Here is a 7,268-nt window from a genome sequence, read left to right as displayed (position 1 = left end):
GAGTTCCAAACTGCCCCCGGAAGCAACGTCAACGCAAGAACTGTTCGTCTGGAGCTTCATGAAATGGTCTGGGGCTGTTTTTCATGGTTTGGGCTAGGCCCCAATCTTAACACTACAGCATACAATGACTTTTTAGACGAGTCTGTGCTTACAAATTTGTGGCAAGATATTGGCCATATCGCCCTACACACACACACACACACACACACACACACACACAGAGAGAGAGAGCGCTGAGGGGATCAGTAAATGAGGGGGTCAATACATTCATCAACTTCGAGACAACATAACTTGAGTGGTACAAAACAAGAAAATGAGCACAATATTCATATTGATATTTACACAGACATACGCACACAAACCCATGACTAATGCTTCCCCCTTTCTCTCACACTCTCACACACACACACACACACACACACACACACACACACACACACACACACACACACACACGTTAAAAGATATCGATGTGAGTGGTGGCGCTAGTTGAAGGGAGAGTGTGTGGTAGGTCACCGCCTGTCTCTAGAGCAGTGTTCTAGGTTTAAAAGTGCTTCTGTTCGACCTTGAATAAAAAATAACTTTGATTTTTTGCAATTACCCTATGGAAGCATGTGGCTGATTTCAACTCCAGTATTCCCTACTCACTCACTCACTCACTCACTCACTCACTCACTCACTCACTCACTCACTCACTCACTGACACACACACACACACACACACACACACACACACACACACACACACACACACACACACACACACACACGTTCTATGGAGTCACAGTGTACCGCAATAGATCTCTGTCCTACTGTGTGTTTGCTCGTACACACTTGTGTGTGTGGGGTGGGGATCAGATTCCAGAGGGTCTGAATTCTTGAGAAAATACTTTCAATGCTTGACTAACCGCTCTCTCTTTCTCCCCTCTATTTCCCCCTCTCTCTATTTTCCCCTCTCTCTATTTCCCCCTCTCTCCATTTCTCTCTTGCTCTCTCTCTCTCCATTTCTCTCTCTCTCTCTCTCTCTCTATTTCTCTCTCCCTATTTCTATTTCCTCTCTCTCTCTCTCTCTCTCTCTCTCTCTCTATATATATATATATATATATATATATATATATATATATATATATATATATATATATATATATATATATATATATATATATATATATATATATATATTTATTTATTTATTTATTTCTCTCTCTCCAGGACCCAGCTGGTATATTTGAACTAGTGGAGTTGGTGGGAAATGGAACCTACGGTCAGGTCTACAAGGTAAGACACACCCCTCACCACACACTCAACCTATCAGACAGGAGCGTGCCTGATGACTCCTCCCACATGAGCTCTGATCAACCAAAACGGGCAGGTCAGCTCTGTCACCTTCCCTTGAACTGTAACGAGTTGCCAATGAGGGGAGAGAGTTGAGTTTTATTTTGACATGTATTTTTTTTAACTTCAGGGCACAGTCCAGAAACAACCCCTAGCCTTGCCCCTAAACCCAGGCACTTGTGAGCTAGTATCTCATACCTATTCAATATACATTAAGGGTAAGGCAATTCCACAGTAACGGAATGACTTCGATTCCTCACTTTAAAATGTATGCCAAATAAAACACAAAGTTAAACAAGCCACATAACTCTATGCAGAAAGACTACTTTTAACAATTTCCACAAAGTTTTACAAAAAACAAATTTACTGGAAGAACAGTGCAGATGTAAAGTTTGGAAGAACAGTGCAGATGTAAAGTTTGGAAGAACAGTGCAGATGTAAAGTTTGGAAGAACAGTGCAGATGTAAAGTTTGGAAGAACAGTGCAGATGTAAAGTTTGGTAACAGAATGACGGTAAAATCCCCCTGAGTTTTTAATTTCACCAAGTTTTCAAAAAATGGTTAAATATCTACTCAGAATTAAGATTACAAGATGTTCTCAGAAAGATACGACACCTTGAGTTAGAAAAACAAATATTTTGGTTATAGAACATCAGTAAGTGAAGTGGATTAACACTTTAAAATAATGACGGTAGCGAATGACATCATGGGTCCCTGAACTGTACAGAAATGCATCATTATGTATGTTATCCTCTTCATGGTGTATCCTGAATAGTAACACAAAGGTAGACAAATGTAATATCCTTTTTTGCATGTTTGGGTATTATTCACACACAAGGAATTATTCTAATGAGCTTCGCTCCAAAACATAGAAGTCTATGTTTCACAAGTGTGGGCATCATCAGTACAGTAGAGTTCAGTACAATACAGTACATTGTACTGTAGTGTGCTCTACTGTACTGACTGTACTGTAAATTTACTCTACTCTTCTGTCCTGGGGAGTGTGCTTTCCAAACTTGTGAAACAGACGTCTATGATTGGTTCAGATTTGAACTGACGAAATTCCAACTACGTTTCAATGTCTATGGACGTCCGGTGTTGGTCGGTGCTCAATTTGCGCCAGATACTGCCGGAACAGGATCCGGTAACTCTTCATTTCGCACCGTTTAGTTACGGTATCTATTTGGCCAGATCCGGTACCTGTCATGGCATGGAACATTTTATTTCCACTTTTTGCAATGTAAAACTTCAAATGAAAGCGATCGAAGTTCATTCGAGTTGCCTCTAAATTGTTAATTCTTCTGTCCCCGTAATGTGAAAAAAGTTGATTTCCAGCTTATTGTTTGCTCAACATTGCAACCTATGTTTGAGACCAACGTGTGGCCGTATGAGAAGCACGCGTCTCTCAAAGAACGAGAATGACATTCACTTTCTATGATCTCTCTCTGCTCTGATAGACATCAGCCTGCAAGGCAAAGTCGTGGCTATTTGAAGAATCTCAAATATAAAATATATTAGATTTGTTGAAAAAAAAATTGGGTTACTACACGATTCCATAGGTGTTGTTTCATAGTTTTGATGTCTTCACTATTATTCTACAATGTAGAAAATAGTCCAAATAAAGAAAAACCCTTGAATGAGTAGGTGTTCTAAAACTTTTGACCGTCAGTGTATATAATTTATTTTCCTTATAGAATCAAGATTTTGGAGTCTCAAGTCAGAAGTAGATGTTCATCCACAATATTTCTTAAACTTACAGAAGGCAAATCATTTCTGAAAAACTAAATATGTTGATATTAGTTGGCAGGGGTCCCCCCCTTTGCTTTTGCTGCTATAACAGCCTCCACTTGTCCGGAAAGGCTTTCCACTAGATGTTGGAACATTGCTGCGAGGACTTGCTACCATTTAATCACGAGCATTTGTGAGGTCGTGCACTGATGTTGGGCAATTAGGCCTGGCTCGCAGTTGGCATTACAATTCCTCCCAAAGGTGTTCGATGGGGTTGAGGTCAGGGCTCTGTGCAGGCCAGTCAAGTTCTTCCACACCAATCTCGACATCCCATTTCTGTGTGGACCTCGCTTTGTGCACAGGGGCATTGTCATGCTGAAACAGGAAAGGGGCTTCCCCAAACTGTTGCCACAAATTTGGAAGCACAGTCATGTCTAGAATGTCATTGTATGCTGTAGTGTTAACATTTCCTTTCACTGGAACTAAGGGGCCTAACCTGAACCATAAAAAACAGCCTCAGACCATTATTCCTCCTCCACCAAACTTTACAGTTGGCACTATGCATTGGGGCAGGTAGCATTCTCCTGGCATCTGCCAAACCCAGATTCATCAGTTGGACTGCCAGATCGTGAATTGTGATTCATCACTCCAGAAAACGGCGTTTCCACTGCTCCAACGGCGGCGAGCTATACACCACTCCAACCGACGCTTGCCATTGCACACGGTGATCTTAGGCTTGTGTGCGACTGCTTGGCCATGGAAACCCATTTCATGAATCTCATACGAACAGTTATTGTGCTGATGTTCCTTCCAGGGGCAGTTTGGAACTCGGTAGTGAGTGTTTCAACCGAGGACAGAAGACTTTTACGCGCCTCAGCACTCGGCGGTCCCATTCTGTGAGCTTGTGTGGCCTACCACTTTGTGGCTGAGCCGTTGTTGCTCCTAGACATTTTCACTTCTCAACAGCACTTACAGTTGACAGTTGACCGGAGCAGCTCTAACAGGGCAGAAATTTGACGAACTGACTTGTTGGAAAGGTGGCATCCTATGACGGTGCCACGTTGAAAGTCACTGAGCTCTTCAGTAAGGCCATTCTACAGCCAATGTTTGTCTATGGAGATTGCATGGCTGTGTGCTCGATTGTCAGCAACCAGTGTGGCTGAAATGGCCAAATCCCCTCATTTGAAGGGGTGTCCACATACTTTTGTATATATAGTGTAGCTCGGTATGTAAGTTAGGCTAACCAACTAACAATGCTGTTGAAGACACCAGGGGTTGGAGTTAGGGGTTGTTTTTGGATAAGGATCAGGTATCACTTGATGTGGTTGCAGTAAACTCTTTCTCTGCCAGGGACTTGATGTTCACATCAAACCGCCCTGATGCACTTGTTGCGAGCTAGCTTGTGGGATTACAGCCTCGGTCGGCTGTTCAGGGAGTCTGACAGACAGCGATATGTGGTTAGTGTGAAGCTGTTAGCCTGTTTGTTTTAGATGTTATCTAGCTTTTCACTAGAAGAGTGTTGTTTTGTAGGCCTCATAGCCCATTCCATCTCTCTCTTTCTCTCTCTCTCTGACTGGCGTGTGGGGTCTTGTCAGTAGGGTAGCAGGTAACCATACTCAGGGGGGTCAGGAATGCGAGGAGTCTGAACCAAGGAGTGTTTATACACACACACACATAAAGTCGGAAGAATGTTTGTCTCTGTTTACCACGTCATTCGATCAGATTCCTTCTCTTATCTATTACTATATCTATGTTTCAAGTATTGTTTTATCTGGGTGGACAAAACATTAGGAACACCTGCTCTTTCCATGACATGACATATACTGACCAGGTGAAAGCTATGATCCCTTATTGATGTCACTTGTTAAAAACACTTCAATCAGTGTAGATGAAGGGGAGGAGACGGGTTAAAGAAGGATTTTGTTCCATGGAGGGTGAATGAGTAAGACGATAGATATGTGCGTTTGAATGGGATGTGGTAGTAGGTGCCAGGCGCACCGGTTTGAGTGTCAAACTGAAACGCTACTGTGTTTTTCACGCTCAACAGTTTCCTGTGTGGGTCAAGAATGGCCCACCATCCAAAGGATACCCAGCCAACTTGACACAACTGTGGGAAGCATTGGGGTCAACATGGGCCAGCATCCCTGTGGATTGCTTTCAACACCTTGTAGAATTAATGTCCTGACAAATTGAGGCTGTTCTGAAGGGAAAAGGGGGTGCAACACAATATTAGGAAGGGGTTCTTAATGTTTTGTACACTCAGTGTATATTTCTATATATATTGTTTTAAGCCCTTACAATCGTGGGATTTAGCCTATATGGATAGGGTAAGATTTAAATGTTTCTTACAGAACAAATATGGAAAGCATAACCAAGGCTATTAGACTGAAGGTGAGGACACAACCGTTCACCTGACACAAGACTGGATCCAAACATTACACTGTTGAATTTACTGTACTTTTCACCGCATTTGTTGATAACAAAATCTGAAAATACCCAGAATACATTATATAAGACCCCAAAAATGTACAAGGTTTTGAGGGAGAGGTCTAACTGGTGTCTTCAAGTGGCCACACACCTCTGTAACATTTGCAAAGTTCCTGATTAAATTCAATGCACTTTTATGACTCAAAGAAGAGTCAACTATAAGGTGTTTTTGTAGTTGTTTTGTGTGTAGTTCTTCTAGCTGTGCCTTTGAGGAACTAGAGCAAGCAGACTGGGAGTTGTTTTGTGTGGAACACAGTCCTGCATCCCCGCCATCACACAATTACTGTTGTTGTTTACGCAATTCAAAAACGGTCCATTTTTAAATCACAATCTGGGTCAGGTAGGCATCATTCTATTGCCAAAATAGCTATCTAAATGATAAAATACAATCTTAGTGTTAGGCTTTCACAAAGCAATTCAGAGGAGCAGATGGTCTTTTTGGTGCGCATGGGATGGAGTAATGAGGGCATTCAGATGGGTGGTCCGCAGCAAATGTTCTTCACAATACAACAAACAGGCTCATTGTGTTCAGGACAACCCAGGGTATAATGCCACGTCATCTTGTTACTGTTCTATATCAAGCATTGCGATCATAAGCGTTGACGCTGTATTTTACATGAGTTTTATGATATGGACATTTGCCTTGCTTGTATGACATCAAAACAGTCATCATCTTTCAAAATACATCGAGTCCTCTTAATTTAAAGCTTTCCCTCACTCAGACATCGTTATTTTTGCAAAAGTTGCCCAATTAGCAGGAGGAATGGGGGCAACTTCTTGTCACGTGCGGTGCTCAAGTTCAGAGCGGCTGTCAGTCAAAACCCATACAGAGCTGTGAAGTGGAGACAGATCTCTGATGTCACATATAGCTTGTTACTGTACAGCCACTACGTTCCAAGTTAGGACCTTATCAGTGTCCAAATCTGCAATTCTTTCAACCTGTATACGGGTACGAGTGTGATGGGCTTCTCAGGATGTAGAGTTGTCATCCAATCTGCTCCCACAGAACCATAAGCTACAAGCTTCCCAGGAAATTACACCTGATCTTGTTTTCTTCCTGTGTGTAATATACTTTCCGCATATCTGCCATTCCATTTCCGTTTAAGAGTGTGTGTTTTCTGGCGTGCGTGTGCGGGCTCGCGACCTAGCTTCACTGGTGTTGTGTAAGGGAGAGTGAGTCAGTATGCCCAGAGCGTTTAGGACAGTCAGCTACACACCTGGACCAAGCAGAGTCCTCTCTCTCTTCCTGTCTGTCTGTCTGTCTGTCTGTCTGTCTGTCTGTCTGTCTGTCTGTCTGTCTGTCTGTCTATCTCGGCCTGGTAGGGCAGAATGGAGTTGTGGGTCGTCAGCTGTCTCACAGCATGTCTGAACGAGATGAGAGGGTGAGAGAGCGAGAGAGAGTGAACGAGGGGGGTGGGGTGGGGGGGGGCAGAGAGGGGAAAGGAAAGAACAGTTTAGTTCAGCTTCTCTGCCCATCAAATACAGTCAGTGTGTCTGATGCAATACTGAGAAACATACTGTATTATCTGTGTGTGGTATAGCAGTGATGTGTGAGTTCTTCCACTCCACACAGACACATGCTGACTCAATCCTCATCTTATGTTACATCTTGCTGTTTTGGGCATTATTTAACTTCCCTACTGTAGCTGCCTCTGCTACACTGAGTGTACAAAACATTAAGAACACCGTCCTAATATTGTGTTGCACCCTCTTTTGCCC

General features: G+C 42.7%; 1 pseudogene; it reads left to right on the top strand.

Annotated features, from left to right (window-relative positions):
- The first annotated feature begins 1,211 nt into the window (after window positions 1-1,211).
- LOC115195437 (TRAF2 and NCK-interacting protein kinase-like) overlaps window positions 1,212-7,268 on the top strand; it is a 54,173-nt pseudogene continuing 48,116 nt past the window's right edge.

This window comes from Salmo trutta, chromosome 6, assembly GCF_901001165.1.
Source record: "Salmo trutta chromosome 6, fSalTru1.1, whole genome shotgun sequence".
Taxonomy (NCBI): Eukaryota; Metazoa; Chordata; class Actinopteri; order Salmoniformes; family Salmonidae; genus Salmo; species Salmo trutta.
This window is presented reverse-complemented; position numbering and strand designations above follow the sequence as displayed.